General features: G+C 39.8%; 1 protein-coding gene across 3 annotated transcripts in view; it reads right to left on the reverse strand.

Moving 5' to 3' along the window:
• STXBP6 (syntaxin binding protein 6) overlaps positions 1 to 18,768 on the reverse strand; it is a 94,924-nt gene extending 76,156 nt beyond the window's left edge. The window contains exons 1-3 of one of the 3 annotated variants that reach the window (XM_042047564.1): positions 18,628 to 18,768; positions 17,455 to 17,594; positions 15,960 to 16,058 (exon numbers count right to left, since the gene is read on the reverse strand). The gene's annotated coding sequence lies outside the window, so the exon portion shown is untranslated. The remainder of the gene's footprint in view (positions 1 to 15,959; positions 16,059 to 17,454; positions 17,595 to 18,627) is intronic. The other 2 variants (XM_042047563.1, XM_042047562.1) reach the window with 2 other exon arrangements.
• Positions 18,769 to 18,819: the final 51 nt, after the last annotated feature.

Below are 18,819 nucleotides of genomic sequence, written 5' to 3' on the forward strand. Positions count from 1 at the left end.
AGCATTAGAAAAAAATGCAGATCTAAATCTTCTAAATTCAAATTTAAAACTGAAAAAAGTAAGAGCTTTCTATTTAGCACTTGATAATCCTGTCAGTTAGCATTTGACAGATCAAAACGCTAAATATCTGTCCATCCAAAGGACGAGCACTTATTTGTACATTTTGGTTGCAGAATATACAGCTCATATTTGACTGATGGACATGTCCTGTTTGCGCCATGCTTAATTACATTGCTCCACCAAGCATTCCTCTCTTACTTGAGCATTCCATTTTACACACCAGGCTCATGCCCGTGCTTGTGACACATCAGCATGAGGCAACTACAGGGCTAATGCACAGGATAAAGGTATGCAACAGACTCATAAGTCACACGGATCCATGCTGGGATAGCTCAGCACTTTTGCAGCAAACCACAGAGAGTACAATGGGCATAGGATAAATGGTGATCCTGACAAGTGTTTTCAGATGGACTCCTTGCCAGCTGCTGAAGACACCCCACAGACCCATTAAAAGCACTGCAAGAGGATTGATACCATCTATAAGGAATTGGGAAAATTCACATCTCTTTAAAAGTGGATTTGAAAACTGCCACTTACACAGTTGTCATTTTCACTCAGCTAAAAATCCACAATGACAGCCATTGAGCATTCCCAAAGGAGAAAGAAACCAGAAACATAGAGCATATTCATAAAAAGAGGTTACATGAGGCAATAAATGAAACCAGTCAAGTCTTCAGTGACAGCTGAAATCAAATGAAAAACCTAAGATTCCAACTCCTATTGAATTTCCCTTATGGTTATTAATTTTTTCAAACACAAATTACAAGTCTTTAGGCAAAAAGTTAAATTGCTTGCTTTGTATTCAGCAAGTTCCAGACAGAAACAGACAGTTTTCCTTCTTTTCCAAAATTAGGCTTAGACTGAACAGATTTTCTGGGATGATGAAACATGCTCACTAAGCACTGCCGAAAGAGAGATACCATGTAACTTCCTTTCAGTTTCTTGTGAATTATTGCATGTGTGAATTCGTTACCTTGAAGAACAGCAAATGATATTAATTACAAGGCATCCTTAAATAGTACAAAAAAGCAAGGTGCCAGTTACATCCTTCTAGCACAATCACACAAAACAAAGAGGTCATCAATGAGCTGAGAGCACAGCTCTTCCTTCAAGCCAAAGCAGCAAAAGATACTTTCAACTTCACTGACTAACAGTTACATTTTCGGTGATCTAATAATACAAAATACTCCAAAATACAAAATAAAAAAAACAATTGAATGGTCAATCCCAATGTAATGAGTGATAATTCTGTGCCAAGTACATAAACAGATGCAAACTGAAAGTATACTGAATAAAACACTGGATTTGAAAACTCACATTCATAAATTGCATCCTGCTGTCCCACGTAAGCTTCCCTCTTCCCATTCTAGTTCTGAGACAGCACTCCACATATTATTACAGAGGGGTTAATGTGGGTTTATCTCCAGTACACCCACTCTATTAAACCAACAAGAAAAAAAAAAGAAAAAAGAAAGAAGCAAACCGACATGCAAAAGTCAGATTTCCAAACCATTCTCACCTGAGCACAGTGATAGTATCCCTTTCTCGTCCTGCTCTATCTCAAAATGGCCTTTCTTTGATTGCCTTCATAAACTTGTTTTGCTAAATTGGAAACATCTACAAACACTGCTGTGCCCACTGGCAGGCAAAAGGAACTTCCTCAGTCACTCCATCTTGAACATGGAAAATAATGCAGAAATGGGGATCCAGAAGAGCATCAATTTCTGTTCCGGAAAATGATGTGCAGTATCTGCACTACCAGTGAAGTCTAGGATTTAGAACAGCTCATAGAAATAACAAGCATTAAGCAGCCATCACTGGCATTATGCAAGCTTCAGTTCACATCAATGTTCTTTTAAAACTCAAACCACTAAACAGGATTGATGCCTACTGACTTGCAGATTAAAAGAAACTGCTTGCAATGAAGCATTTGGTTACCTTAAGGGATTGCATTTTTAGGGAACCATTTTCTGGCAGTCTCACTGTTGCACACATTAACAGAAGATCTCAGAAATCATCTTCTAAGACAGGAACTGCCACCTCCATCTCAGAAAGGAAAACAAAATCATCCCAACTAAATTTATCAATAAAGTCATAATTCTAGTGTCTGGCAGGAACTGTCTGTCTCTTACTGCAATGTTTCCTTTCATTATGCAGTTTGCCTCTATGCTAAATCAGTCCCAATATCCTTTAAAATTATTATGATAATCCAGGCACACAATTAAAATACTTTTTCATCAGAGTACTATATTCTGTTCAAGACCTCTACTTCAGCTCCATCAAGCTGTAACTTCTGTGCTTACTGTTTTGATATACTTTCGAGGAGTGCCTTGAGCAATTCAAATCTGCAAATTTCATACCACAACCTGAATACACAGAAGTGATAATGAACTTAGCTGGTTACAGGAGATGAAATCATTAACCAAATTCCCAATTTATGGATCTTCAGTATGTATTTTGGGGGGGGGGGGGGCAGGAATGGGCAGCACTGTGCAGGTGATACAGAAGAAAAGGAGTTAGGAGCAAAGTGGTGGATCTGAATGCCATATACATAAACTTAGTTTCAGTAAGTGCTTACACTACTTTGTGCCTGATCTTTGAGCCTGTGTCCTCTAGTTCACATATACTGGTAGACTACATTTTGGAGTATTTCAGTTTTGTTTGAAGAACAATGTTTTGATGAGAGAGAGATCTAGAACAGTTTTACAGCTTTAACAAAATGCCCTCATTGTTATTACTCAACAACACACTTTCAGCAAGAATAGTAATTACCCCATTTTTCTTACCTTTATTTAAGGAGAGGGGGAAACCTACAATACTGCAATCACACATGACTGAAGCTGGTGGTACAATCCCAATGTAATTTCAAAATGTGAATGGAGAGGTGTAGGGGAAAGGAATAAAAACATTTACAACTTGCTTCAAGTTACCCAAGTTTCGTGAACAAATATGTAGTTCTACATATTTCAGGGCTTTTAAATCAACACTGAACAGTTCACTTGAAATTAACAATTCTGGCTACTTCTGCTGTAATTGACAATTAAAGAAGATGAATTTCATCTTCCCTTCAAGCCCATGTAATCTTTTTTCATTTGCCATTTATCAACACCCCAAAATATTAAGGGTAGTCTTCAGGCCTATACCCAGGCTATACTATTGCTGGGACAGAAAACTACAGGACTTTTTCATACAATGTTTTTCAAACCCAGTCAGCATGCCCTCTGAAGCTCTCACAAGAAAGTTGCCTCATTCTCTCCTCCCTTGTGCTGCAAAGACGATGGTTCACACACAGAGAGAAAGAACTAGGTCCTTCAAACATCACCAAGTTTTGTCTGCCTTCTGTTAGGAGAACTCACCCTTCTCAGGACCTTATCTCACAGTAGTCAGGAGGCTAGTACAGCTGTATTCACACTGAGGAGATGTGTTTTCAGTATACCAGCACATTTGGTGACTTTTAAGTTTACTCTAAGACCTGTGAGGTTTCCTAAAATAATGTACAAATGTTTGCTGAACATTCAGATGTACACAGTATTCCTTCTAGCTTTTGCAAATACGTTAACTGCTTCGAGGTATCTAACACCCAGTAAGCCCAAGGTGCAAACACCTGAGGAGGGCATAAATGGAAAACCCAAATTGCTACTCACCTTATTGCCTGCTCTTCTACAATCAAAGCAGATAGCCTTGTTAAATATACTATGTAAATTAGATTCAAGATCAAATGCAAATGTTTGCTGTCCTTTATTTGTCTTTCCTGCTGTACAACAGAACTGTTTACCACTCTGATGCCTTTTCACAACTGTAATAAGAACAATTCAGATCTAGTATTTCCTTGTACTCTGTCTTCACCAGAAACACAATTCCCTTCTCTATTCACTTCTGAAAGGAAACAAAAATGGCTTTACTCAGGGGGTGTAAGCCCTGTTACAATACAGAGGGAAGGCTAGAGAAGTGTGAGAATGTACACTGAAGTCAGAAGGAAAATATTTTTAAGCAAATTTGCATCAACTAGGATCTTGTTCTAGAATTGTTAAAATCTTATCCAGATTATTGTTATTAATACACTTCTGTGATCAGTACTCTCTACTGCAATGTGCATGGCATTCTACACCTTGTTAAATATCAAGGTTTTGTACATTTCTGCTAGTAGCTTAACACTTTTCTTTGAAATCTCCTTTCAATACTAAGCTTTCACACTAATCATACTGTAACCTGAGTAGGCAACCTGCTGCAACTACAGTCTTTTCAACCACTCATACCTGTGTGAAATTTGGTGAAGGGACGTAACAGAAGATAAAAGAAAGGCAATCCAAGTACATAACACCAGGTCAATGAGCAAGAAACTTAAGAAAGAAGAAAGAAGATAACACAAAAAGGAAGGGAAGCCCTATTAATTTTTATATGAAGACAAGTGTGCAACAGTAACAGGACAGACCTAAAAGGAAGAAGAAATGCCTTCCTCCAAGAGGAAGAAAATCAGTAAGTGTCACACACTCAGTAGAGACCCAGAACCCTGTGAGGTACACAAGTCTCTTTAAAGTTAGTGATGGTCTGTGCTCATTATGTTCAATGACTGAAGAAATCCCGGAGAGAGATCTTCAGGACAGGTAGGTAAAGCCTCACAGATAATTACTTACATTTAACAGCTCTTTCAGTAGCTCTCCCATTATGCAAGGATTCAGCCATGCATTTTATCATAGATGTTATCACTAATGAAATACATTAAACACAGTATAAACAAAAGACAAAAGCAAAGAAATCCAAACAAAAAAATTCCCATACCCCACAGAGATAAGGCAGACCCGTTCAATTTTGCACACATTCACTTTGCAAACAACATTTTTCATCCTTACCCAGTAAGTATCAGCTATCATGTTACCATCACAACCCCTTCTGACAGTTTAATATGGTAAGTTTTAGTCTCTATCAAAACAAAACAACCCACCCAGAAACTCAAAGGTCTGAATTCAAGCCCTGGTAGACACAAGAAATACTAAAAAGTTGTTTGGGTTTTTTTAATAGCAAGTTTACATACAATGCAGACATACAGTGTGCATTTGAGGGGTGATGCTGAGTCAAAACAAACTAACAGCCTATATTCAGCCTGACAAGTCCAGTGAGGCCATCAATGAAACACAGTACATACAGATCGGCAGGAAGGTTTCAAAAAAAGAGACCCACTAAACACTATCCTAATTAGGGTCTTAGTGCACTCTAAATGGAATCTACATATGCTTTCTTCTGGTCATTTATTGTGAAGGTGGCTGAACCTAGTCTTTCACAAGTTCATATGCTTTCAAGATTTCAATAGAACACTTTTTAAGAAGCGGGATATTATCAGGGTTGCAGTAATCAAAATTTTTTATTATTCCTGTCTACATATTAGAGAGTTTTCAAAGATGAAAAGAGGAGTCAACTACATTTCTAAAGTTAATATCCCAAAATACTTGTGGGCAGGGAATTATGTGGGAAAAGGAGGGAAGGGGAAGTTTGGGGTTTTGGTTTTTTTCTACAAAAAAGGATTTGCATTACTCCATTTGCTGAAAAAAGAAAGAAGCATTTCATTTACAAAGTATACATGTGTTATGGACTACAGGATCTATTAGTATTTGAGAACCTTCTGTCTCTCCAAGAAAAATTCATACAGAAAGGTTTGCAAGCACAGGCAACTCTGTAAAAATCAGCATCTATAATAAAGGAGTCATGAATGTAGGCACACAGCACATGGTACAAATACTGTTCTTACAACTTCTTAAAAGGCTTTCATCTAGTTTTTACAAGGATACTAATTTGTCAAAAGCTATATCATTATAAGAGCTGCTTCTAAATCCTCATGACAGATAAAGATTCTGAAATTAAGAAAGAGAGAGTTAAGTGCATTCTGTTCTTTTAGCTACTGTGCCTACTGATGTTCCATTCTTTCTTCAAAGAGCAATCTTTTGTATGGCCATCTGCACAGCAAGTAAAGAAAGCAAGAGATCTTTTCCCAAATAAAGATATCACAAAACTGTGGGTATAGCCCTAATAGCCAGATGCATACTTGGGATTCTTTGCAACTCATTAGTTTTAGTTGCTTGCTCAGCTTGACAATTCTAGCATCATTTATACTTGAGAGACTATTTTATTACTGTAGGAAAGAACAATTTCATAGGAACCCCAAGAGAACTGCAAGATTTCCATCTGGAATCAAGCAAGGATCTACTGCTAATAAACCTTCCAAAAATCTTCCAATAAAAGCTTTTTGCCTCAGATGTCCATTCAGTCCAAAGACCAAAACAAAAAAAACCAAAATACTGTGGTTATGCAGAGATGCAAACTCACCTCTTAAAAAGCAAAGATCTCAGGTATACATAAACACGTGATTAACTTACAAATTATGTATACTTAAGATAATCTTTAACCAACAATTTTAAAGAAACACAATAGAAAATTCAAAGTATAATAGAGATATTACCAGTACTTAAAGTGCTCAGACATTTTAGAACAATGAAAAATGCCAACCAGAAGCAGAAGCAGCCCTTCACTGTTCTGTACCTTGTTACACAGCTAATGCTACAGTGAAATCAATTGCTCCATTCAATGAAAGATTAAAAAATAACAGACGCATTTCTCTTGACTTTGAATGTACATTGCTCAAATTTTAAGCTTAATTGAATACAGAATACACTGCACATAATTAAGATATCTATTAGACTTGCCAGCACCATGCTGAGGCAAACAACCATTCAAACTCACCACTTCAAATTTGACTTTTTCTTTTCAGTGACCCTTTAGCACTGGCAGAGCATTGGCTTATTTTGTTCCAGTACAGAATAAGAAGCAATCATTTAGTTACCTATCCAACAAAACTACAGGTCCTTCCTTATTCTATCTACACTTCTTCCAGTTTTTCATTTTAAGATGTTCAGAAACAAGTTATCCAGCTCTGCTAATTTAAAAGCATTTATTGCTAACAGCTATTATTTACTCAATGTGTGTGGAATATTTCACATCCTGTCACAGAGTGTAATAACATATCTGGAAAGATCCAGAACACACCACAGTGGCATTTATAGAACCCTTGCCTTTCATCCCTTATCATCAATAAATTTGTTGTTTCATTTAAAGTATGCAACTCTCACAAGAAAAATAAAGGAACATTGTGAAAGGGGAGTAGAATTGAAAGTAGAGGGAAATGGAAGCTACAAAGTAAGTCACAGAAGCACAGAACTATTGAATGGCTTGGGTTGGAAGGGACATCAAAGACTATGCGGTTCCAGCACACATTGGTGGGTCATGTCCAGCCTCTCACCCAGCAGCACCCCCAAGTCCTTCTGGGCAGGGCTGCTCTCCATCTGTTCATCCCCAGCCTGTGCTGATACCTGGGGTTTTCCCAACCCAGGTGCAGCACCAGCACTTGGTTTTACTGAAACTCCTGAGATTCCCATGGGCCCACTCCTCAAGCTTGTCCAGGTCCCTCTGGATGGCATCCTGTCCTTCAGGTGTGGCAACCACACCACTCAGCTGGGTGTCATCTGCAAACTTGCTGAGGGTGCACTCAATCCTTCAGTCTGTGCCATTGATGAAGATAGTAAATAACACAGGTCCCAAAACAGATCCCTGAGGGACACCACTTGTCACTGATGTCCCTCAGGACTCTGAGCCATTGACTACTACCCTCTGGATGCGACCATCCAATCAATTTTTTATCCATTTAACAGTTCACTCATCAAGTCCTTCTCTCTCCAATTTAAAGAGAAGGATGTTGGGGAGGACCACGCCAAAGGTCCAGATAAAGGACATCTGTAGCCTCCCTTGTCCACTGATAGAGTCACTCCAACATAGAACACCACTTGATCAGGTGGGACTTCCCCTGGGTGAAGCTGTGCTGGCTGTCTCTAGTCACCTTCCAGTCCTCCATGTGCCTTAGCACGGCTACTAGGAGAAGGTCTGTTCCATGACCTTCCCAGGCACAGAGCTGAGGCTACAAGTTGGTAGCTTTCAGGATCCTCCTTCCTATCCTTTGTTTCCCCTTTTCCAGTCATCTGGGTCACATCTTTCTCTCCCCAAAAGTTACCTTGTTTCTAAGATAAGCTAGAAAAGTACAATTATTTAAATGAGTAAATAAGAACATGAAGAAAGAAAGGTGAGAACTCACCTATCGGTAGAGGAAATCAATCTCTAGTCAAAATTTTTTGATCAAGGATGCCAAAGTTAGTATTTAAGCTGATGCATGACAGCGAAACATACACCTATTTAGTCCCTTAAGAAGTCCCAGGGGACTGCTAAATGAGGTTTGAAAGAGAATGGCCTCATGATTAAAATCCCATACAAGGGATGCTAAAATAAGAAATAGTGAGAAATGAGGAAGAAACAGACAAAATTATAAAGGCAGAAAACAAAGACTGAGATTAGACACAGCTGAGACCGTGTAATGGGAATCCTTGTCCAAGGAAGACAGCTGAACCAGTGCTACTGGTTCATTAATCAGATGAATACCTCCCACAGCTCCCACACCTCAGAAGGCAACTCATTGCACCTCTCCATGTTTCAATGGTACTGAACTCTCACTTCCTTGTCAGACATGTTTCTAGGGGCACTGCTGCACTTTCTGGGAGTCCTATAATATCTCTTTTCTAATTTTCAGAAAATTTTATTCAGAATAACTTACTACAATACAGTAGTATTTTAATAGTAATTGCATTACAGTAGTAATACAAATCATATCAGTTTGGATTCCATTTTTCTGATCCCTACTATCCCCTCCTCAGGATAGCTCACTCAGTGAAATAAAAAGGATTTTCCTCTTACTGCAAGCTAAATTAGGTATTTACCCCTCTATCAGAAAAGCAAGGTTCCCTTTTAAAGTCATAACAGACATCAACTGTCAATCCCACCTCATACCACCCTTTTGAAAAGGGAGGAACGGGAAATGTTTAAATGAAAAGGCAAAAATAAATATGAGCATTCATGTCAAAGCTGGGAACATCCTGAAGTTCAGATAAGCCTGTGCTGAAAGAATGTGAAATAAATCCACATAGTGGGGGGAACATACAGAAAAATAACCTGGGATTTAGTGCTTTGTCATCAGCAGGAAGTGAGAAAATGCTTGTGTAACTCTGGCCACCAAACCAGCTCCCTGCAAAACACCCAGACACTACACCTTCACAAAGGGTGGCTTTTATTGCTCCACCTGTGAAAATTTATTTCCTTCTGCGCAGAGACATGCACAGACTATGTGCAGGGTACATGCACAAACTATGTCAGACACAGAGGAAGGCACAACAGATGCACAATGAAAGAGACAGAAGAACAGTCCATATATATCATTTCCTGTTTCTAGAGTAAAACCTAAATAACAGGTTTGTTATAAACTGGAAAGGGAAGATGCTTGTGTTACACATTGGGCAACATTCTCCATGGGATAAATTCACGAACTTTAATACTGAGGAGACTTCCAATGCACACTGAGTCGATTACAAGTTTCTTACTGAATTGCTTAAAAGATAAAGCATGATACACTGGTAATCTATAAAAACAGAACTAGAAAGATGTATTGTTATCACCACAATTTTACCACAGATACCACCTTTAACAGCTCATTTAAGATCATTTCCTTCTGCAGCAAATGAGGGCCCACCACACGCAGCTCATGAATGTATGGCAGAGTTCAGCATCTGCTAAGCACTTGTGGGACCACCAGGCCAGTGTTATAGGGTTGCACAACTGCATTCTTCAGCTTGATCACAGCTCAGGGAGAGCTGTAAGGGAAGCCTCACTTAGCACCCAAAGCAGTACCTGGGTTACTGGCAAAGACAATCCATTCCTGCACTTTTCACTGTAACCAAGCGGAATACAAAAAAAACCCAAAAATAAAACTGCGCATTTAGCTTTTGAATGAGTAACAAGACTACTTTCACACAAAAAAGTGAGCCAGTATTTTAAGGTTAAGATTTGAAGATACCAACTATTATTGTTTGAAACAAGTAACTAATCACGAGCTATGTCAGCATCTTGACTATACCCTGCTTCACAAGCTTCCATAGGGGACAAATATGAAATGAACAAGTGTCTGATACTACTGGAGAATTCCCAGTTTTCTTTACCCAAACATCCAGAAAACCAAGTCAGCTCCCTAATAAGCTAGTGGAGAGGAACAGAAAGCAGAATTGCAAAGATGTTCTTCTCGCCCCCCTAGCAGGAATGCAGAAGCACTGTTACTGCACTCCAAGGACAGCAGGATCAAGATTTGCCTCAGCCCAGACCTGCCCACTTTCACAAGTAAGCAGTCATTTCTACAAGAAAAAATGAGAAGATTTATACAGAAGTAACTAGGAGTAGAACTGGACCCACAGACATCTGGAACCATCATAAGCCCTTACACTCCCACTCCAAAACATTACTGTCTCTTTCACAGGAATAACCACCACCAAAAAAAAAAAGGAAAAAAAAAGGCAGTTTAATGCAGTGTTGTTTTACATGACATGACTAAATCCAGTATATTTCTTAGCTGACAGAGATTATCTTTGAAGTTTTCTTTTTAGGAGGTTAAAATGCATAACGATATAATGATTACCCAAAAAAAAAAAGAAAAATTAGAAGTTAGTGAAGTCTAATATATTTTAATTGCATACTTCTTGTCCCCTAAAATGAAATATTGTCTAGCAACAAAACAGAATCTGAAACTAGTCTTTTGTGCAATTTTTATGAGGATGTGAAGGTGCCCTATACATGGCTCCTATCTACTAAATTCCTTAATCAAGGTATAAGCACACTGGTTTCTTAATCCTTTAAAGGCTGTCACATTAGCCTTTGGTCAGATAAGGGCTCTGAGTTAAAATATCATATTGGGCACAAAGAATGTACTTTTAAGACATTAAATGTCATATTTTAGATTCCATCAAATCATTTAAGTAAGTTAGAGGTCCTAACTTCCTCCTGAAAGATTTCACAGATAATCAACTATCTTACCTTCACAAACCTTTCTCAAGAGACACCCCCATGCAACTGATTTCCTGGGCTGGGGACAAGAACCATCCACAATTCAGTATGACCTTGGCAAACTGGGGCATGCAGGGACAGTGGTGTGTCAAGATGTGTAAATGGGGCATAACCCAACAGACACAGCTACCTTCAGCTAACACAGTAGTCACAAAATTGTATTGCCTTACTCCTAACTCACATAAAAGCTATTTCTGTTTGTGCTTTTTAATACTGCTTACTGAAGTAATGTCATTACTATTTTGTGAAACACTACAATGCTGTGATTCATGCCCCCAGGGCTTTCAACTCCCTCCACTGACTAGATGGGAAGTGTGGCCACCTCAGGTCAGGAGATAATCAGGTGCCTAAGTAGACAGCATTAACTCACAAGTCAGTGCAGAACTGACATGAAGGACTCTAGCTTTAAGCCCAGACTGAATTACAAAAACAATCTCTGTCTAAGTGCAGGTTAATTAACAAATTTGCAAGGTACAACTGATCACTATGACAAATCCTTAATCTTATATTTGGGTATATAAAAGATAGACTATATACTATAGCCATGTCTTGGCATCTAAGAAACACATTACCTAGTCTTATAGTTACATATTAAAGGAGCATCTGAAGCCTTACTAAATACACAGGAGACAAAAAAGTAAGACAACTCCACAGGACAAAGCATGCCTACATGCTCTATTCAAGTCCCAGTGAAGTCAGCTACAGCCTTCAGTTTCCACAGGAGTTAGTTAAATTAAATCAGAATTTTCAAAACACACATTTCCATCATGAATTCCTGTATGTGTATTTCAGGCCCTGGTAAATTGAAAGTGATCCAAGTATCCTAACTTAAAGCAACTTCAGTCTGATATTATAGTCAAACTGGTCTGCCACACAGAAAAAAAATTTAAAACATGTAAATATTCAGTCTTGGTTACATTTTTCAAATACAGATCATACATTACCAGTGATGTGGGAGGCAGTCAGCACTTCAAATGCTGTTGAATCATTCTTTGCTCCTCTGACAGTCACTTCTGAACAGCTGCAAATGCACACTGGCTACAGTAAAACTGATGTTTTAAAAAAACAATTGACACATTAATTTTCTTAAGCTGGGAGTTTTATTAAAATCAGCCAAGAATAGTATTTCCTCAAAGAATATATTGAAAGTGTGTTTATACTGAAATTGTAATTTTGTATTGATGAAGACAAAAATTAATAGCTTCGGCACAATATAAGATGATGCTGAAAAGGTCCCCATTTAAGACTCAAAACAACATAAGCTAGGAAAATTTCAGTTCCAGTAACCAAGAACTCCATTCCATCTGTGAATGTGCCTCTGGCTTCACTCAGCTGTCTGCTTACAAAACAAAGTCTTCTTTGTTTGATATCCCCTCATACTAGCGAACCTCTTTATTTACAAGCTGCAATTTCCTTTCTACATCTCCCAAAACAAATCATAGAACATCCTGAGTTGTAACGGACCCTCAAAGATCATGAAGTCAAACTCCTGGCCTTGCACAGACAACCCCAAGAATCACACCATGTGCCTGAGAGCACTGTCCACAAAAAAGCTAAGCTTAACACAGCTTTCCTCCTAAAGAGAACGATATAATAAAACTGTAAAAAACTTCCAGAGGTCCCATCTAAACTCAGCTGTTCTACAATTCTGTCATCTTCTGGGGGTTTTTGTATTTTAAAGTCAGACTGGTTCCTTCAGGCAATCCCTTCAGCATAGATCTAGATTTCAAAATGACAAAACTAAGTTGTGAATTTGGAGTTTCAACACCTACCTTTAAATCTGTCCTTAAGAGACTAAGGGAAGCTGAATACAAGTTTTTTTGTTGGCCCTTTCCTATGGAAAGACACCAGAGACTTTTTTGTCTCCCTGAATCTTGTAACTTTCATCCAATGAAAAAAGTGGCACAGGCCCAGGTACAGAGCCCACCTGCAGTGGATGCCTACCAGCAAGGAACTGATGGTCACCAGAAAGCCAGAAAGAAGCCCCTTTGCATTGTCAGACATGAGCAGAGGACATCTTTGAGCATCCATCCTTTCTCCACTTCATGCTACCTGACAGCCTAAGGCCCCAAGACAAGAGTCCTACAGAATAACAAGTGTTTGCTGCTAGAGGGTAGAGTTGATTGTTAACCCACACTGAACAAATTGCCACTTTGAAACACTATTCGCCATGTTTAAGTCACAAAAGTGCTAACAGACTAGCCACTAACCTCTGGGCATATCAGAACACTTGGACACTTTATTACATTGTCAGGAACCTGCCATAAAAGCTCAAGGAAATAAATGAACTAACAGGAACTCATTCTAACTGCGTAATTCCAATCTGTCAATAACTGATCATATTCTTTCCTTCTTTCTTTCCATATATGATTAGCAATGTTGAACTGAGCATTGTGTCCCTTTAAATGACTACAGAAAGTTGATATGCTCAGATAATGGCCCATAAAGGCAAACAATTCAAAAGGAAGCTCGTGAACATCCTAGAATTTCTGTTCATTACCAAGAGGGAGTTTCCAAGTGTATACCGCATATGGCCAGTTGTTTGTTCTTCCCCTCCTTCTAAATACACTAGCAAGTGAAAAGGTAGAAAAAAAATTAGATTAGTTTTCAATTTTGTACCACAACAATCCTGAAAAAAACCTTTAAGTAAAGTTAAGGAATTACTGGTTTGGTTCTCTAAGCAAGTATTTCCAAGATGCGGAAGAGTGTTTTCTAAAACAGCCTGTATGCGTAGCACAGAATGGCTTGTGAAAAGGAGACCCAAAACCAAAATGTATAAATAACCAACTTGTTGGCCAGCACAATTAGCAAGAAGAAATTGCAAGTATTTTTTGCAGATGATTTGCAGGCAAGCACCAAATTTTACAAAAGTTACATTTCCAGTTTTATCTTATGGTGATGCTTAAAGAAAAAGGAATTGTTTCCACAGCAGCAGAATCTTAATAATTTAACCATGGCTCAGTTTAACTCAAGTAGGAGTATGTTAACTTCCTATATTGAAATCTAATCCAAACCAAGTTTATTATTTATTACTGTTATAGGTTTAATTGTACTGTTTTATGCACAGACAAGAAAAACTCAACCTCTCCCTAAACCTGTTTTGCAAACTGTCTCCATCCTAAGTGTTTCATACAGATGTAAGTAATCTTGGGGCTTCCCCTATTATTAACAGATCTGGCTGTAATTACACAATGTGTTTTACACTACTTGAAAACTTCACGTATTTAAAAAACATATGGAATCTCTAGAAAGAGATAATGAAGTGAAAGTGTCTGAAGTTTAAAACCACACAAGATAGTAAAGGCAGAAGAAAAAACAAAAATAAGATTCCTGGAGCTGGCACTGTTCTCATGTCTACAGCAAGATTAGAACCAAGTTTAAAGGGCAAGAAAAAACAAGTTCAGCTTTTAGTGCTGGACTTTAATCTGCATCAGTTTATGACAGTAAAACTTTTAATAACTTGTGTTCATAGCCACTGTTAAGAATTCTGCACTACTGAGCAACCCTAAACTCTCACAACGCTCCTGTTTTATTAAGGAAATCAAAATGCTATAGAACAGAAATGTCTGGATTATTTTCCCTTGGGGCTGCTGACAGTAGATTACCACTGTTATTTACGCATGAAAGCCTGAAGCTGACAACATTAAACACACACATATATAAACCTAGGTCTTCCAAGCATCAGAAATCCAAAACAAGTGCTATCTTGTAAAGAACACAGCCCACCCTCCCAGGAACATTACAGTCCAAACTGCTCCCAGACCTGCAGCACTTCAGCACAGCAGGAATCCTTTCCCAAAACTATCTGCCAAGAAAAATTATGAAAGGGAAAGTAGGAATATGTAATATATCAAGCAGACTCACAGTCATGCAATCCCATTTACAAAGGGATTTATGACAAAGAAGCCCCACAGCACTGTCTGTGTCAAAAACCTCAGGTGCAGAGGATGTCTGCCTAAGCTTAAGATGGAGAAAAAGGCAGCTTAACTTTCAACTATGAGCTCTAGAGCACCACAATGAACAACACATGCCAAAAGTCAACCGGGCCTCCAACAAATGTACACTTGAAAAAGAAAAGGGACTTCTGGAAAAAGGTTTTTCAGGATGGAAGACAATACTGGCAGTTTTGAAAGAGTTTGAATACAATGATTTTCTTAAACGGTCTGATCTCTTTTTGGCCCTCAGTAACCCAGTGAATACATTTCACGACTTTATTTCTGCTATATATAGCCTCAGAAATGCATTTGCTTTTGAGAAATCATCATTCATTTCTCTGATAGCAGATTACTCAGAGAAGAAAAAAAAAAAGGTACTAAGAGGCAATGTCCTTCCTCCCACTCCCCTAAAACCAGAGTTCCTCCCTGCACACCACAGCCTAAGTGTTCTGTGACAACATAATTTATGCAGGAAAACCAATAGTCCCTTCTCTTGTTAACATATTTCTTGTTTTGAATTATTATTACTATTTTCTTCTCCTTTTCTCCAAGCTTAAGAAATGTGTTGGGGATAAATTAAAGATCTGTATAACCAAGGAATGCTACAGAACAAGAACAATGCTACAATGCTTATTAGCACTGATAAAATACTACATACATCCCAGTTTGCATGTCCCAACTCAAAACAACAAGAAATAGGCAAACCAAAAGCCTAAATTTAAACATGCTTCTATACAGTTAAACCAGCACAAACTGCTGCAGTCATATGCAAAAGTGTATTAATGAATTCACTGGCATGTCTGGCTACAATATAGATTAATGCCAAGGCTTTTTAGTTTATGCATTTTTCGAATCTCCAACATCACTAGAGAGCACCAATCAAGGACTAGGCAAATTAAGGGTTCACTTGAAGGAGTTGATTTGTCTCTGCACACGTTAGTTACAGAATTCCTGCTTGGTTAAAAACAGAAGACAAGTTTGTCTTACCATCATGTTTTCCAAACAGACACTTCCAAACCCGTGATTAAAACACTTCTCTACAACCTTGGCAATGTTAGCTTACTAGCTGGACACTGGAAATAGACACTAAGTTACAAGGAAAGAAGAAAGAAAGAACAAATGCACTGTTATTTAGACAGCATGCCTCTCCCCAAAGGAAACTAACAGCTACTATTTTACAGAGTTGGCATTTTATAGAATTTTACTCATAATAAAACAGAAGACATCTTACCACATATAGTCTTATAAGCTGCATTTTTTTAAAGGTATTTTTAAGTTTCCTAAAATGTATGCTTTAATCTAGTAACAACACTACAAACACAAGGAGTATCTATTGATGAATTCATCTTACTTAAGAAGTGAACTTCTAGTATAAGCAACTGTAAGTAGTGTAAAGAAAGAATATTCAACTAGGAGGAAAAAAAACCCTTCATACTGAGGACTTTATAAATAGCTTATTTTTATATTATCTTCACTGTCTAAAAATTCCACATGCACACGGGTGAGGTGATCTGAACATAAATCTGGAAGAAAAAAACCCCGGTAAAATACTTCTCTTTTACCCTTCTATAGGTCACAATACCATCATCACACATCCCTGACTCTGTATGTTCCTATCTAGACCAAGTCTAGAGAGACAGTCAGAAACTTGAAGATAAATGAAACAAAGATGAGAAAACAACATGTGAAAGTTAACAGAAATCTGTCACTACAGCAAACACTCTTACTCAGGGGTAGGATACCCCTTACTTTCCACTGCATAATTCTTCACAGCCTTTTTTTTCCACCTGGAAATTCCTTCACCTGAGGAAGCTATCACAAAATGGTGACTGGGCTAACTTCCAAAATGGTTCTTTTACTCTACACTCAAAATGTTACAGTACTTTTTATTTTCATTGCTTTATTTTAGTGCATTTTTAAAGGCACCATCCCACTTTTAAGGCATATTCCTAAAGAAAATCAAGAGTATTAGAAGGGAAATTAGTGTGGCGCAGCTACACCGTAACTGCATTCCCTCAAGCAGAAAGGCCTTAAACATTTCACTGAAAGTGACTTTTTCCAAGTATTTATCAAGCAGACTAACATCAACCCCATGGGGGAACATCCTTCCTAGGGGCAAGAAGCTGTAAATTCATATTCAAAAAGCGTGGGGGAAAAAAAAATAATGCCCAACTCCCCATTATGATTACGTGCCCACAAACTAGCACAAGTATTTCTCCTGTGTTCATTACATTTGGAGTTCTTAGGGTCTCATTAAAATAATTTACTACAATTACAGAAAAAATCAGGAGTGAAGTGTGCTTGGAAACTATAGATGTGAAAAAGAAACCTCTCAGTTGCCAACTCAATGCATCACCAGCAAGATACAATTTCCCTGCCCTCTGCTTACTCCTCACTTATAAGGGACGGCAGGTCACAGACCTCCTACAGTTAATCACTGCAGCACTGACAAGATGTCATAATCGAAAGAGAATCAAGATACCTTATTGTCATCTTCCAGTATTTCAGGATGGAAAAGGTCCTGTCTGCCTCAGTAACGTTAAGCAGAGTTGCCAGATGATCCCCATCACATGAGCAACAACTCTTAAAACTCTTAAGAGAGGTGTCATGGGTCTGTGGAGCCTGTTCAAGCAATGAAAAGCAGTAACACTAGCTCTGACTCACAAAAGGAAAACAGCCAAGTTAAAGACATCCTAAAAGACAGTTTATTTTTAGAGAAAGATAGAGGGATTTGCAAAGTGATGTAATTCCTTAAACATAAGCTCCTCTGTTTGACAGAGGGCAAAATATGATGAAAAAAGAATAACACATTTCTCTAAATAATGTTAAATATTTTCTTGAACTTCAGATTTCATCAGCATCAGCACAAGACAAGTGGATAATGACACTTGTAGATTTTGTATTTGTAGATTTTTGTAGCTATTGTAGATTTTACTATTCCATTAGCAAAGCTGGCTCAAACAGAAGGCGAGGAGGGTGGTGGTGGCCGTTTCACTGGACTGTCAAGGTTACTCCTGAAACATCCTGTTGGAAGGGGACCAGTAGATCTGCTTAACGTTTACTGGCCGGTTCTGTGCTGCTCTTCACCACCCGCAGAACCTCCCAAGGATGATCTACAGGGACCGACCACCGCTGGGCTGCACCAGCCACTCCTGGCAGCGCAGACTTCGGGGCCGGTGTCAGAGCAAAGCCTCCTGTGCCGGGGGGTGGCCGCACGGCCAGGGCCGGGACCCCCCGCTCGCACAGCCTCCGACGGCGAGGGCTGAAGGGCTGCGCTGCCGGACGCACCGCCCGCCTCGCCCCAGCCGCGCCGCAGACGGCGCTCGGCGGAGCTCCGCGGCTCCGGCAGCGGCCGCCCCCGCCCGCGGGAACAGCCGCCTCCCCCCGGGGCGCAGACCCGGCTGCCTCGGCCCGGCACCCCCGGAGCGCCCAGGCGCTCCCGGCGCCGTGCCGGGGCGGAGGACGCCACGGCAGAGTTAATCGCTAACTCGCTGCCCCGCTCCCTCGGAGAGCTCCGCCCGCGGACTGCCGGGGCAGCCGGCAGCCCCAACGGGGCGGACGCGGCGCACCACCAGGGAGCCGATGGGCACATCGCCCCCGCCCGTCCCACGGCCACCGCGACCCGCAGCGCGGCGTCTGCCGCCCCCACACCCACCTTTCCGCAGGCTCGGTTTGAGTCCTCTCGCTCCCCTCCTCGCCGCAGCGCCGCGTGCGGTGCGCGGAGACCCGCGCGGAGCGGAGCACGATGCGCTCTCCCGCCCTGCCGTGCCGTGCCCCGCGGCGGCGGCCGCGCTGCCAGCGCCGAGGCGGGAGGGCGGCCCCACGTGCGCCGGCTGCGCCAATCGGG

Source organism: Corvus kubaryi, unplaced genomic scaffold (assembly GCF_017639235.1).
Source record: "Corvus kubaryi isolate FWS band 111438036 unplaced genomic scaffold, C.kubaryi_AGA036_p1.0 66, whole genome shotgun sequence".
Lineage (NCBI taxonomy): Eukaryota > Metazoa > Chordata > Aves > Passeriformes > Corvidae > Corvus > Corvus kubaryi.